Below are 14849 nucleotides of genomic sequence, written 5' to 3' on the forward strand. Positions count from 1 at the left end.
CACTACAGATACGTAGAAAAACTCATAAAGTTTTGTTCGGCTGAAGCCGCACTTCAGGTTTCTGTCGCCAGAGCGCTCGACAGCGCAGTGAGACAAAATGGCGACAGGAGCCGAGAAAGCGTATGTCGTGCTTGAAATGCACTCACATCAGTCAGTCATAACAGTGCAACGACACTTCAGGACGAAGTTCAACAAAGATCCACCAACTGCTAACACCATTCGGCGATGGTATGCGCAGTTTAAAGCTTCTGGATGCCTCTGTAAGGGGAAATCAACGGGTCGGCCTGCAGTGAGCGAAGAAACGGTTGAACGCGTGCGGGCAAGTTTCACGCGTAGCCCGCGGAAGTCGACGAATAAAGCAAGCAGGGAGCTAAACGTACCACAGCCGACGGTTTGGAAAATCTTACGGATAAGGCTAAAGCCGAAGCCTTACCGTTTACAATTGCTAGAAGCCCTGACACTCGATGACAAAGTCAAACGCTTTGAATTTTCGGCGCGGTTGCAACAGCTCATGGAAGAGGATGCGTTCAGTGTGAAACTTGTTTTCAGTGATGAAGCAACATTTTTTCTTAATGGTGAACAGACACAATGTGCGAATCTGGGCGGTAGAGAATCCTCACGCATTCGTGCAGCAAATTCGCAATTCACCAAAAGTTAACGTGTTTTGTGCAATCTCACGGTTTAAAGTTTACGGCCCCTTTTTCTTCTGCGGAAAAAACATCACAGGACACGTGTATCTGGACATGGTGGAAAATTGGCTCACGCCACACCTGGAGACCGACAGCGCCGACTTCATCTTTCAACAGGATGGTGCTCCACCGTACTTCCATCGTGATGTTTGGCATTTCTTAAACAGGAGACTGGAAAACCGATGGATCGGTCGTGGTGGAGATCATGGTCAGCAATTCATGTCACGGCCTCCACGCTCTCCCGACTTAACCCCATGCGATTTCTTTCTGTGGGGTTATGTGAAAGATTCAGCGTTTAAACCTCCTCTACCAAGAAACGTGCCAGAACTGCAAGCTCGCATCAACGATGTTTTCGAACTCATTGATGGGGACATGCTGCGCCGAGTGTGGGAGGAACTTGATTATCGGCTTGATGTCTGCCGAATCACTAAAGGGGCACATATCGAACATTTGTGAATGCCTAAAAAAACTTTTTGAGTTTTTGTATGTGTGTGGAAAGCATTGTGAAAATATCTCAAATAATAAAGTTATTGTAGAGCTGTGAAATCGCTTCAATCATTTGTAATAACCCTGTACATGGAAGGCAAGCCACTATGGGCTGCTCAAACATGTAGAGCTACAGGTAGCATCAGACTGAGGCGTCCACGTTAACAATAGAGGGCAGGCGAACATTACACCAAGAGTGCCAACTATCAGCCACTAATACGAACAGCCTACTTAACATTAACAAAATATAAGAAAAATATAAAAAAATGTAACTTAGCAAGATACAGACAGATGACTATTATGATGAACTATTTTGTACATGAATTAAAAGGCAATATTTTATCTGACAGCAGCGGACATGGTAACATTTTGTCTACATAAGAGCTTAGAAGCACAGTTTAAAGGCTGAAAATGCTATTACAGAATTACAAAAGGAGCTGAATAACTCAGGGAGTAGAAAAACGGTATAACATGAAATGCAGCCATTGTAAACCATATAATAAACAAAAAATCATGAGTCGATTTAGATATTTCGGTGACTGCACGAGGGAACACGAAATCAAATATCAAGTAACGGCTTTATACCGATGAAGAAGCTTTTATTACGTAATTGTAGCGGCTCATTAAGAAGGAGGCCATCATTTCGAGAAAGATGTTTAAAAATTTCTAATTCTTCGAGAACATTTATTTATTTATTGTTCCGTGGGACCACATTAAGGAGAAGTCTCCATGGTCATGGAACGAGTCAATACATGAAATTATAACACGATTGTAGGAACAGATAAAATGAAATATAAGAAACATATTCAGGCGACAAGTCGTAAGTTTAAATAAAGAAAATCAACAATGTAACACTGGAATTTGCTTAATTTTTTAGCTCTTCCAGGAGCTCCTCGACAGAATAGAAGGAGTGAGCCATGAGGAAGCTTTTCAGTTTAGACTTAAAAGTGTTTGGGCTACTGCTAAGATTTTTGAGTTCTTGTCGTAGCTTATTGAAAATGGATCAAGCAGAATACTGCACTCCTTTCTGCACAAGAGTCAATGAAGTGCATTCCACATGCAGATTTGATTTCTTCCTAGTATTAACTGAATGAAAGCTGCTAACTCTTGGGAATAAGCTAATATTGCTAACAACAAATGACATTAAAGAAAATATATACTGCGAGGGCAATGTCAAAATTCCCAGACTATTGAATAGGTGTCGACAAGGGGTTTTCGAACTTACACCACACATAGCTCGAACAGCCCGTTTTTGAGCCAAAAATACCCTTTTTGAATCAGAAGAATTATCCCAAAAAATAATATCATATGACATAAGCGTATGAAAATATGTGAAGTAGACTACTTTTCGTGTTGAGATGTCACTCATTTCAGATCCTGTTCTAATGGTAAATAAAGCAGCATTTAGTTTCTCAACAAGATCCTGAACATGGGCTTTCCACAACAGCTTACTATCTATCCCAACGCCTAGGAACTTGAACTGTTTCGTCTCGCTTATAATATGCCCATTGTGTCTGATCAAAATATCAGTTCTTGTTGAATTGTGAGTTAGAAACTGTAAAAACTGAGTCTTGCTGTGATTTGGCATCAAATTATTTTCCACAAGCCACGAACTTATTTCATGAACTTCATTATTTGATAATGTTTCAATATTACACAGAAGATCCTTCACTACCAAGCTGGTGTCATCAGCAAACAGAAATATTTTTGAATCACCTGTAATACTGGAAGACATATCATTTATATAAATAAGAAACAGCAGTGGCCCCAGCACCGACCCTTGGGGAACGCCCCACTTAACAGTGCCCCATTGGGACTGAACATCACTACCACTCTCAATATTGCGGAACATTACCTTCTGCTTTCTGTTCTTAAAGTAAGAGGCGAACCAATTGTAAGCTACTCCCCTTACTCCATAGTGGTCCAACTTCTGCAGTAATATTTTGTGGTCAACACTCAAAAGCCTTCGTTAAATCAAAGAAAACACCTAACGCTCGCAACCTTTTATTTAATCCGTCCAAAACCTCACAGAGAAAAGAGAATATAGCATTTTCAGTTGCAAAGCCATTTTTAAAACAAAACTGTACATTTGACAGCAAATTATGTGAATTTAAATGCTCCAGTAACCTTGTATATACAACCCTCTCGATAACTTTAGCAAACACCGATGGCATAGAAATAGGTCTATAATTGTCAACATTATCCCTGTCTCCCTTTTTTATGAAGTGGCTTCACTACCGAGTACTTTAATCGGTCAGGAAACCGACCACTCCTAAAGGAAAAGTTACAGATATGGCTAAGTACTGGGCTAACATACATAGAACAATACTTCAGTATTCTGCTAGATACCCTGTCATATCCATGAGAGTTCTTGTTCTTTAGTGATTTAATTATTAACTCAATCTCCCTCTTGTTAGTATCATGGAGGAGCATTTCAGGTAACAGTCTCGGAAACTTTTTTCTACGAGCGCTATATGATTCCCTGTTGGACTAGGTTTCTATTTAATTCACCTGCTATATTCAGAAAGTGATTATTAAATACTGTACATATATGCGACTTATCAGTAACACGGACGTTCCCACTACGCACTGATTCTATATCCTCGACCTGTCTCTGCAGACCAGCCACTTCCTTTACGACTTACCATATGGTTTTAATTTTATCCTGAGACTTAGCTATTCCATCTGCATACCACATACTTTTTGCCTTCCTAATAACTTTTTTAAGCACCTTACAATACTGTTTGTAATGGGCTGCTGCATTAGTTTGTGACTGTTTCTAACGTTTTGATATAACTGCCACTTTGTTCCCTTTAGTCAGCCACCCAGGCTGCCTGTTTGTGCTAGTACCCTGTTTTGAACGTTCTAACGGAAAGCAATTTTCAAAGAGCATGAGAAAAGTCTTGAGGAAACCATTATACTTATCGTCTACTGTATCAGCACTATAAACATCTTGCCACTCTTGTTCCTTGATGAGGTTTACAAAGGTCTCTACAGCAACTGGATCAGCTTTCCTAAAATGTTGATAACTATATTTAACATGTGTTGCAGCACAAAAATCTTTTAGAGTTAAGATTTCTGCATCATGATCTGAAAGGCCAGTCACCTTTTTGCTAACAGAATGCCGTTCTAGTAATGAGGAATGAACAAAAATATTGTCTATGATTGTTCTACCGTTCCCTTGCACTCTCGTTGGAAAGAATACGGTTTGCATAAGATTATATGAATTAAGGAGGTCTTCCAGCATCCTTTTCCTTGCACAATCACTTATACAATTAATATTGAAGTCACCACGTATAACTAACTTTTTGTATTTCCTATAAAGTGAACCAAGAACCTCCTCTAGCTTTAGCAAAAATGTTGTGAAATCGGAGTCTGGGGATCTGTAAATAACAACAGTAAGAAGTTTTGCTCCACTAAATTTAACCACACCTGCGCAACATTCAAATACCTTTTCAGTGCAGTACTTTGAAACATCAATTGACTCAAATGGGATACCGTTTTTCACATACGTGGCTACTCCCCCACACCGCAAAGAGCTCCTACAAAAGCTGCCAGCCAACCTGTATCATGGTAAAGGAAGCCTCTGAATTATCTCCTTAGTTTCTTTTCAGTGTTCAAATGGTTCAAATGGCTCTAAGCACTATGGAACGTAACATCTGAGGTCATCAGTCCCCTAGAACTTAGAACTACTTGAACCTAACTAACCTAAGGACATCACACACATCCATGCCCGAATCAGGATTCGAACCTGCGACCGTAGCAGCTGCGCGGTTCCGGACAGAAGTGCCTAGAACCGCTCGGCCACAGCGGCCGGCCTTCTCCTCAGCGTGCAAAATAATTTTGTACTTATGTTGTAGGCCAGTTTGAGGGTTTTACTTCTGATGAAGGCACTCATAGTAGTGCCGAAACCTAGGTCAAAAGACTTATTCTTTAGCACCGAGGGCTGTTATTGCTTTAATTTTACTTTGTAAACGGTCGCTGACCACGCAGCCATGTTCAAAACTTTACGAATAACGTATTCTCTCAAAAACACCCGGTTCAACTCGTAATCTGTTGCTGTACACTTTATTTTTGAGACGCGCCAAGATAAAAATATTCTGCGGGTTGAAGTCACGTGATCTAGGAGGCCAAATCGGAACGTCCTCAAGCAATGGTGGAACATCCCGTTGCAGAAAGCGAAGAAACCTTCATCCATCAAGTTTTCTTGCACGGATTTGTGCCCCAAGGAGACGCTCACATAATATCCCCAGCCACACAGTCAATGAAAAGCGCTGCTAATGTGGTGATTCGTAAACAGTACTGTATGTGGTTTCACGTCAGATTTGATCCCAATTACATTACGACATAACTGGAAAGTTTAAATTTCAAAAAAATTTGTACTAACTAGGACAATATATGGGATTGGTGGTCAAGGGAAGGCAGGAATCGGTTACTATTGTGGACTGGGCCGTAATCAGTTACTGTTGGTTGCCTTTTACAGTTACACACAATTTATTTTAAGTAGGGTAGGACGTCAAATGGGCCGACATGGAGCAGGAGAGGCACCACAGGACATTTTAATCTCCACTGTCTATACTTTTACAAATAAATTCATAAAACTTTAACAGCATAACCAGGAAGGATTCAGGATCCATACTCACAGCAGTGGAAGCTCAAAGACGTAACAAAACACATTTTTTTACATGTGAAATTTCATCATTTTTTCACTTACTACTGGCTGCATTTGTTGCTATAGGTACCCTTTTCTTCCTACGTAAAAGAGATTCTTCGATGACTTTTGTACAGCATACAAACTATAGTTACAGGTATATGAAACTCTAGAAGTTGTTTAATTTATGAAAAAGTGAATGAACTGTTACATTTTAAACTTCATGTTTAGAAAAAACTCAAGTTTTGTAGTCAATTATCTGAATTTTTTCCGCAGTTTTTTAATAGATTTGGAAAATTCTAGAGTTTCATACACCTGTAACTACTGAAACTTCCTGGCAGATTAAAACTGTGTGCCCGACCGAGACTCGAACTCGGGACCTTTGCCTTTGGCGGGCAAGTGCTCTACGATCTGAGCTACCGAAGCACGACTCACGCCCGGTACTCACAGCTTTACTTCTGCCAGTATCTCGTCTCCTACCTTCCAAACTTTACAGAAGCTCTCCTGCGAACCTTGCAGATCTAGCACTCCTGAAAGAAAGGATATAGTGGAGACATGGTTTAGCCACAGCCTGGGGGATATCAGCGCACACTCCGCTGCAGAGTGAAAATCTCAACTTGTAACTACTGTTTGTATGCTATGAAAAATTCATCGAAGAATCTCTCTTACTTAGGAAGAAAAGTGTACCTATAGCAACAAATGCAGCCAGTAATAAGTGAAAAAATGATGAAATTTCACATGCAAAAATAAGGTATTTTGCTGCGTTTTTGAACTTCCACTGCGATGAGTGTGAGTCCTCAATCCTTCCTGGTCATGGTGACAAAGTTTTATGAATTTATTTGTAAAAGTGCAGACAGTAGAAATTAAAATGCCCTGTGGTGACTCTCCCGCTCCAAGTCGGCCCGTTTGACGTCCTGCCCCCCTTAAACTAATAATTCCAGACGCAACAATAAATAAAATACCACACGTTATTAATGAAGGAATAAACAACTGTGTAATTAATAGTGTTTTCAGTGAGCTACAAATTAGCAAATCACCATTAAATACAGATATAACAGATAATGTTTTAAAAACAAGCCACTGTAATCTGGGCAGAAGGCCTTACACGCCAGGAATGGCAATAAATTAAGAATTGCTTAAAACTTGCTGCAACTTACAAATTACAGGTATTGAAATATTAAAGGCAAGTCGCCACAAGCAGAAGACATCAGCGCCAGGAATGGCAGTAAATAAGGTTTTATGGCTTACTGCTAAAATACAAATACCAAATTAGAATTTTAAGGCAAATGAACACAATCACGGCTGAAGGCCTTACACGCCAGGAATGGCAATAATATAAAAATTTAGAAACCTTCTGTTTTACAGCAAATACAATAGCAAAGGTTAATTAAAAAAACAAGCAACTGATCACCAAACGGGTGAAATAAGATGACGGTAAACTTTGTAAGACAAGGGGCCACAGACGGTGCTCCATGAATCAGCCTCTGAGAAGGTGCGGCAACAAACACTTTCGCGAGCGATGAGATAGGCAGCCAAGAGTTGCATTCACTTCACAAGGTGGTAACTCAGACTAGTGGCAGTCTAACGAATGACTAACGATAATCTTACTGAAGGTACCTGACGTTCGATAAACCAAATGCAACGATGGAACAATACGCCAAAGCCGGCACCGGCGGTCCATCTACGACCCCAGAATACTGTGTTTATAGCGCCCGGAACGAGAAAGAAACCACTATCACCAGAGTAGAAAGCACTCCACTCGCTGCTCTTCGCCTCGGGGACACTACGAACAACAACACGAACCCAAGTCACTGGAGAGTCACGAGATATCACAATGGTGGAGGTTTCTCTACTTGGATTGAAATGCACTCATCTTAAGTCCTGCTGGATTCGGTTTACGACGAGGTCGTGCACCCTCGTGACCACAGCCCTTCCATTTGGCAGTCCATGCGTGCCGCCAGCGGTCCTGGCGTATTCTCACACTGTGCAGACCTGGTTCCTCCTGAGTATCCAACCGAACTAGCCAGTCACACGACCTGGCAAAACAACCACGTCTCCCCAAAGATGGGGCAACAGTTACCAAATACCGATAACCGCCGCTGCTGCCACTAGCGGACAGGCAATGCTTGCGAAACAGAGTAGCGCCAGTCAACACGAGAAGAAGACAAACAACCGCAACCATGCCAACTGAACGATACCGTCTGGCCTCCAACAGAGGGCGGAAACCTACAAACAGCACCAAGGCGAGCCGCAGTAGGGCTCAAGCATGTTTGCGACAGTGTTTACTAAAACGATTTCGATCGTATTATCATATACTCTCATCCGTGTTAATTTCCACTATTACGCTGTCCAGTCGCATCAATCTGACGACCTCTCAGTAGCCTGAATAACCACCTCTCACAGCACGGACCACTGAGAGAACTGCATGAAGAGAGTCAATGAGGTTCTGGAAGGTACGGATAAGAATGTGTAGCCATGCTGATTCCAGTCCCATGGCGAACTGCGCTAGGTTTCTCGGTTGAGGATCCATGGTGGGCACACCCGATCGAAGTGGTCCCGCAGATTATCGACTGGGCTTGAATCCGGGGTGTTTGGTGGCCAGCGGAGTACGGTAAAACTCGTCCTGGTGCTCTTTGAACCAAGCACGTACACTGCGAGCTGTATGACACAAAGCACAGTCCTGCTGATAGATGCCACAGTGCCGAGGAAAACAAACTGCATGTCAGGGTGGACATGGTCTCCACTCACGTAGCTACCTTGGCGTGTGTGGTGGAGGGTACTTCTATTGTTTCGCGGGGCAGCCGTCACGGTTGGCGCGGCTCCCTCCCCCCCCCCCCCCCCACCCATTAGAGGTTCGAGTCCTTCCTCGGGCATGGGAGTGTGTGTTGTCCTCAGCATAAGTTAGATTAAGTAGTGCATAAGCCTAGGGACCAATGACCTCAGCACTTTGGTCCCATAGTCAGCACCACAAATTTCCAATTTCTATTGTACGACCACTATCAAGCCTTTGTCGATGTGATGGACATGTAATTTTGGGGATCGCATCACAATTTTAATAAACGGAAGGGGCCTTGAGAGAATTCGTAAAGGAAGAGTACCGTGTGGCTGAAGCACATTTAAAAGTTATAGAATAGTGAGTGATGAGCCTTAGCCAATGTAATTGTAGCCACCAAACAACTATATCGTAACACCAGCTTCACCTCAATTAAGACTCAACCACTTCAGAGTCAGCAACGTAAGAGACTTAAGCAACGTAACAGAGTTACCAGTGTGGCAGAACTATTTTTAGTAAGACTCAACCATTTCAGAGTCAGCAACTTAAGAGACTTAAGCAACGTAAGAGAATTACCAGTGTGGCAGAACTATTTTTGGGCAACATTAAAGCTGCGCTAGTATTAGTATTAGTCGTAGGAAAGGGGAATTTTGTTAAAAAATTCAGTAGAGGCGCGATTGAGGGATGAAGTCTGGGGCCGCTGGCAGTGTGTGGTAATAGTCGGCAGCCAGTAGGCCACGCAGAGTAAACATGGCGCGGAACTGGAGCGGCGTGTTGCACGTACGATTCGTTTGGAGTGGAGCAAGAGCGAGGCAGGTAGCTGCAGCGTTGCTTTCACTTATTGCAATGTATGAGGTGAGGCAGTAGGCCAGAGCCGGGAGTGGCGATGTGTAAGTGGCTGACGTATGGGAATTTACCCCTGCCATAGTTTCTGCCTCTCTCGGAGACTACGTCAGAAGCTAGGGGAAAAGCAGTAAAATAGTCAGCCACTTTTAGCTTGAGAGGGTGTGTGCCAGGTCAGTTGAGAGTCGGGTCAGACCTGTGCTGGTATACGCTTATAGGGGCCAGTCTGGCAGAGATGTAAATATTCTGTGTAAGCCTGTACTTTGTTTCTATGTACTTGTTCGGGCTGTATTCCACCTCCAGGGACGCAACACCGGTGCAGGACGGAACGGCAGCCAGGTACTTGGAGATTGCACGGTCTGACTGAAGGAGGGCAGTGACAGCGGTCTGCAGCGGGTCCATAACGGGCCACGTTCGTTTCCCACCTGGCAAACCGGGCTCCGGACGAGGCGTATGCTGCAGGAGGCGCAGCAGCGCTGAAACAGCGTTAGGGTGGGCGGCGGGTGTTGCCATCCGGCAAGCACCACTAGCGGCAAGTTGCGGCACCGCCTCCAGGAGGGCGCGGGTTCGAGTCCGGTCCTGTCCTGGAAGCAGCGGCGGCCTGATGACCATGGGTGACCGGTACACCCACCTTCGTTCCATGGTCGGACAAAGCAGGGCAAACAGGTTGGAGAGCGGCGAGGACGAGGGACTGTAGCAGTCTCCGGAATCGCGGGCGACTACAAGGCGAAAGACGCGACGCTCGGCGGGCGGCGACAAGGCGAGAGCGGCTGACTTCCACCGTCGGGCAGCCTTGATGACCACAGCAGCAGTGTCGGCAGTCCAGGAGCGCTGAGACGGCCGGACTCGTGGAACAGTGCGCGGGCGGAGCACCGACATTACGCTTCTGTAAACTAGCTGTAAACTAGCTGAATAAAGGAATACTTCCGAATACCGCTCCATCAGTCTGCACTGCCCCTTGACGCTACTGAACTTGCTCAGCCTCCTGACGAGAAACGGCGTGGTGGGTCCCAGCTTCAGCTCTGCCAACTGGAGTCCCGGGTTCGACCATCGACGGTCCGCAACATTAGTCCTAATAAGATGATAATATTTACCTAAGCCATTGTTACCATAATCAGTGTCCGTATCGAATCATCCTAACAGCTGTTGTGAAAAAAAAAAGAAATACTTCAAAACAAAAATGTTACATGTGCCAGAAACTTAAGCTAAGATTTTTCTCTTACTCTGAAAAGACAATTCCGCCTTCTCAAACAAAATTATTATGGGCATATTGAACTACAGCTATATTAATTACTTATTTGGCAGCGAGATTCATTAAATGTTAGAAACACATGATTTAGAAACACTGAATTTAGAAACACTAAATCTGGTGGACTACAGTAATTTCATATTCCTATTTAAGTATATTTTTCAATTTTGTGTATTTAGTAATTTCATGTAGAGATCTTTTGGCTATCTTATTTCGGCGTTGATTTTGCTTTTATTTATGAGATCATTCATCTTTTAATATGATATTTTTGGTAAGGTAATTCTATTATTTGGAAAGAGTGATAGAGAACGTTACTGTGAGGTCACACAGCGAAATTAGTACCAGTTTGGTGCGACAATAAGTCGGTCAATTTTTATTTTAAATAGTTCTGAAGTATTGAATACAGTGGTAAATGACCGACAGAATTCAGTGATACCTTGTATATTCAGTTGAGCTCCTGCATAATTAACGACGGTTGTCACACATGTATGTATCAATTATTGTTATTGAAGTTCAAATTCAGTACACCTAAATCATATCGACAACTGTTGTCTACTTGAGAACTGGCTATCATCTTAGATATTTCAGTCTATATTTAAACGTTCACTAACTGCAGTTCCGTAGTAAGTAACATTGACTTGCTGATCAAAATTAATCTTTTTAGTTCCGAATATTTGCACCTGATGGTTATTAGGGCATCACAGTAACGATTAGTTGTATGCTTTCACACATCATTTCGTTGCAACTTCTTCGGAATTAATGACTTTAGCAGTAACTGGGATTACTTACTCATGATGAATTACATTACTACCTAAGGTTGCAAGAGGCTTACGACCTGAACTACTTCATTACTGATAATTCGTCCATTTGTAGAATTTAATGAAAGTGTTGTTCCCGAAATTGACAAACTATTTTTCTGAATTTTTGTTTAGTGATCCTTATGTTGCTGTACCTCAGATCTGACCGTGTAGCTTAATATTTAGTGACCTAGTTTGCAAGATAAACGTGTGAGACAGACCCAGATAGAGTTCATGCAGCAGATTAACGACTGTTGGGCTGGTACACCAGTCACACTAAATGGGGTTTTCAGCTGGTTTTTGATGCTCTTTTAAGTAAGTGCTGAGATGGTTCCCAATCACCATCTCAAAAAATATTATACACAGACACTCAAAATACGATAAAACAAAGAGCAAAGTTAACAGGATTCCAGTCAAGTGGCGCACACGCCTTCCTGTCTTTAGGTTAGCTGTTGTGGCGACAGGAAGGAAATTCTTCCATAGAAACCTAAATAAGCGGATCCGTCCTGCAGAATTGATAATAAATGTGAGAGTGAAATGTTGCTCATCTAGTGAACTTGGTTATGATACTTTAATCATCAGAAAAAATCACTGCTTACATTATGTAAGGTGACAGGTGCGGTCCCAGTATTGAACCCTGTGGAACACCAGTAGTGATTTGTCCCCACTCAGAAGAAGATGTATTCTGAAAACTGGATCCACATCTAGATTCACATGCATACTCCGCAAGCTACAGAGCGGTGCTTGTACCACTACTAGTCATTTCGTGTACTGTTCCATTCGCAGATAGAGCGAGGGAAAAGCTACTGTCTACAGGCTTTTGTACAAATCCCGATTTCTCTTATTTCATCTTCGTGGTCCTTATTTGAAGTGTACGTTGGCTGCAGTAGAAACGTTGCGCAGTCAGCTTCAAATGTCGATTCTCTAAATTTATTTGTCTAGTATTACTGTGTTCCAGCTAATTTACATCCCAGTTGTGCCCAAGTTTACTGTGCTGTTTATTTAAATGTACATTATTTATTTCCTGCAACGAAACAAGGACGAGGCGACTAATTACCTGAAAGTCATGGTGCAGGTTTTGTTTAGTTACTTGTCCATAAGGTGGTTCTGTTGTAACGTATTTACACTGTACCATGACAGAACGTGCTATTCATTATTCAGAGCTATTCAGAGACGTACAGTACAATATGATGCAGCAGTACCGGTACAGTATTTCCTGGTCCCAGACTGGAAGAGGAGGTCTTATTCCATGGCTTCCTAGGTCATCTGACCTGAATACTGCCAGAATTGTAGCTGCCATCGATGTGATTCGAAACCGTGTCAGAAGCTTGTTTGCCGATGTCACGGTTGCCTCACGGGTGATGGCCGTCAGTTTCAGCATATTTTGTATGATATAGTAAAAATGGCACGTTGATTGTATCGCTGACGGTGTCTGCAGTTAACGTGTGTAAATAAAAAAGTACACGGTGATGTGATTTTATTCCTATTATCTCCTTAAGCTTGCTTCTCTGGTCCCCGGTTTCCTATTTCAAATTGTTCAGGGGAGCATCCTCTACGTTCCGTTAAATTTTTGCACGCTCTTACGGAAACACCCCGCATATGCGGTCTCCTTTACAGATGAATCACACTTTCCTACAATTCTCCCAATAAACCGAAGTCGACCATTCGCCTTCTCCACTAAAATCCTTACGTGTTTGTTCCATTTCGTATCATTTTGCAGCGTTACGCCTAGATATGTAATCGAATAGACTGTGTGAAGCAGCGCAGTACTAATGCAGTGTTCGAAAGTTACAGGATCGTTTTTCTTACTCATCTGTGCTAACTTACTTTTTCTATATTCAGAGCTAGCTGCCATTCATCACACCAACTAGAAACTTCGTTACAGTTACCTTTCCTCCTCCTACAGTCACTCAATGAAGGTACCTTTTCCCGTACACGTCAGCATCATCGTCAAAGAGACGCAGGTTGCTGCTCACCCTGTCCATTACGTCATTTATGTATTTAGGCAATAACAGCGGTCATATCAGACTTCCATGGGACACTCCTGACGATACCCTTGTTTCTGGTGAACATTCGCGGTCGAGCACGCCGTACTAGGTTCTGTTATTTAAGAAGTCTTCGAGTCACTCACATATCTAGGAACCTATTCCACTTAATAGTCTGCGGTGGGCCACTATGTCAGACGCTTTTGACGTGTACTTAACGCCGTTGCTTGGTTTCCTCTCAGTTAGACATCTAGTGGAAGACTCATTCATTACAATCTGAAAGTCAAAAAAATTAAGTTGCAGTAATTACTCTTTAGGGTGTACTGCAGCCAGCCACAAGTTTTTTTAAATGATTTTATTATACCATGAGTAATTTAGAGGCTGAGCCCGTCGTCAGATGGTAGCGTTGACTTCTTTGCAAGTTTTACATTTGTGTCCAACAAAGTTTTTGCTGGTTGATTTATTTGAGGCAAGGGACAAAATAGCGAGGTCATCGGTCCCATCGTAATAGGGGAGGATGGGCAAGGAAGCCGCCCTGCCCTTTCAAATGAACCATCCCGGCATTTTCCTGAAGCGATTTTGGGAAATCACGGAAAATTTAAATCAGGATGGCCGGACGTGAGTTTGAACCATCGTCCGCCCCCTAATGCGAGTCCAGTGTGCTATCCACTGCGCCACTTCGCTCTGTAACGTTTTTGTGACTACGTAGTTCTGCTCTTATACATGCTCTGTACATTGTACTTACTTCATGAAAAGCTCTCCTTCGTATTTTGTAAGAGAGAGGTTTGATTTTATTTTAAACTCCATGCTGATCAATGAAGTGAACTAAGTACAAAATGGCGGATACATTTCCTTACATCTGCTGCTGATTTGATATGCCAAAGAACGTGATATGTGTACAGATATGGTACACTAATGGAGTTACTGCAAAGATACTTCTTCATAGTAGAGATAATTTTATACAGTTTGACATTTAATTATTTAGGTTTGAAAGATGCTGGTAATGGCCAATCAAGAATGGATGCTCTCAGGCTCAACATCTAAATAAGTAAGCTTCCGCTACTCACTTGTCCCAACATGGAAAAACAGAGATAAGCATCGAAGGAAACTTAGACATATTACAGTTTACCGAAAAATGAGTACAGATGTATTTGTTAGAAGAATTAGAAATACACAACCATATTGATAATCAACAAGACTTACTACCGAATGAACAACTAGAATTAAAAAAGCAAATGTATCTCCAACATTTCATACATCTCCTATAATTTATTATCAGTGGACAGAGAGAAAATTCTTCATTGGCCATTACCAGCATCTTTCAAACTTAAATAGTTAAATGTCTAGCTTTAAAAGTACCTTTATTGTGAAGAATC

At 42.4% G+C, this 14849-nt stretch overlaps 2 protein-coding genes across 2 annotated transcripts in view; one reads left to right on the plus strand and one right to left on the minus strand.

Annotated features, from left to right (window-relative positions):
* The window catches only part of LOC126482361 (proline-rich protein HaeIII subfamily 1-like), a 293138-nt gene extending 288305 nt beyond the window's left edge, over positions 1-4833 (plus strand). The window contains exon 7 of the mRNA XM_050106444.1: positions 4822-4833. The gene's annotated coding sequence lies outside the window, so the exon portion shown is untranslated. The remainder of the gene's footprint in view (positions 1-4821) is intronic.
* Positions 1-14849, minus strand: part of LOC126481766 (uncharacterized) — a 264443-nt gene that overhangs the window by 169833 nt on the left and 79761 nt on the right. The gene's annotated exons all lie outside the window — the stretch shown is intronic.

Source organism: Schistocerca serialis, chromosome 5 (genome assembly GCF_023864345.2).
Source record: "Schistocerca serialis cubense isolate TAMUIC-IGC-003099 chromosome 5, iqSchSeri2.2, whole genome shotgun sequence".
Taxonomy (NCBI): Eukaryota; Metazoa; Arthropoda; class Insecta; order Orthoptera; family Acrididae; genus Schistocerca; species Schistocerca serialis.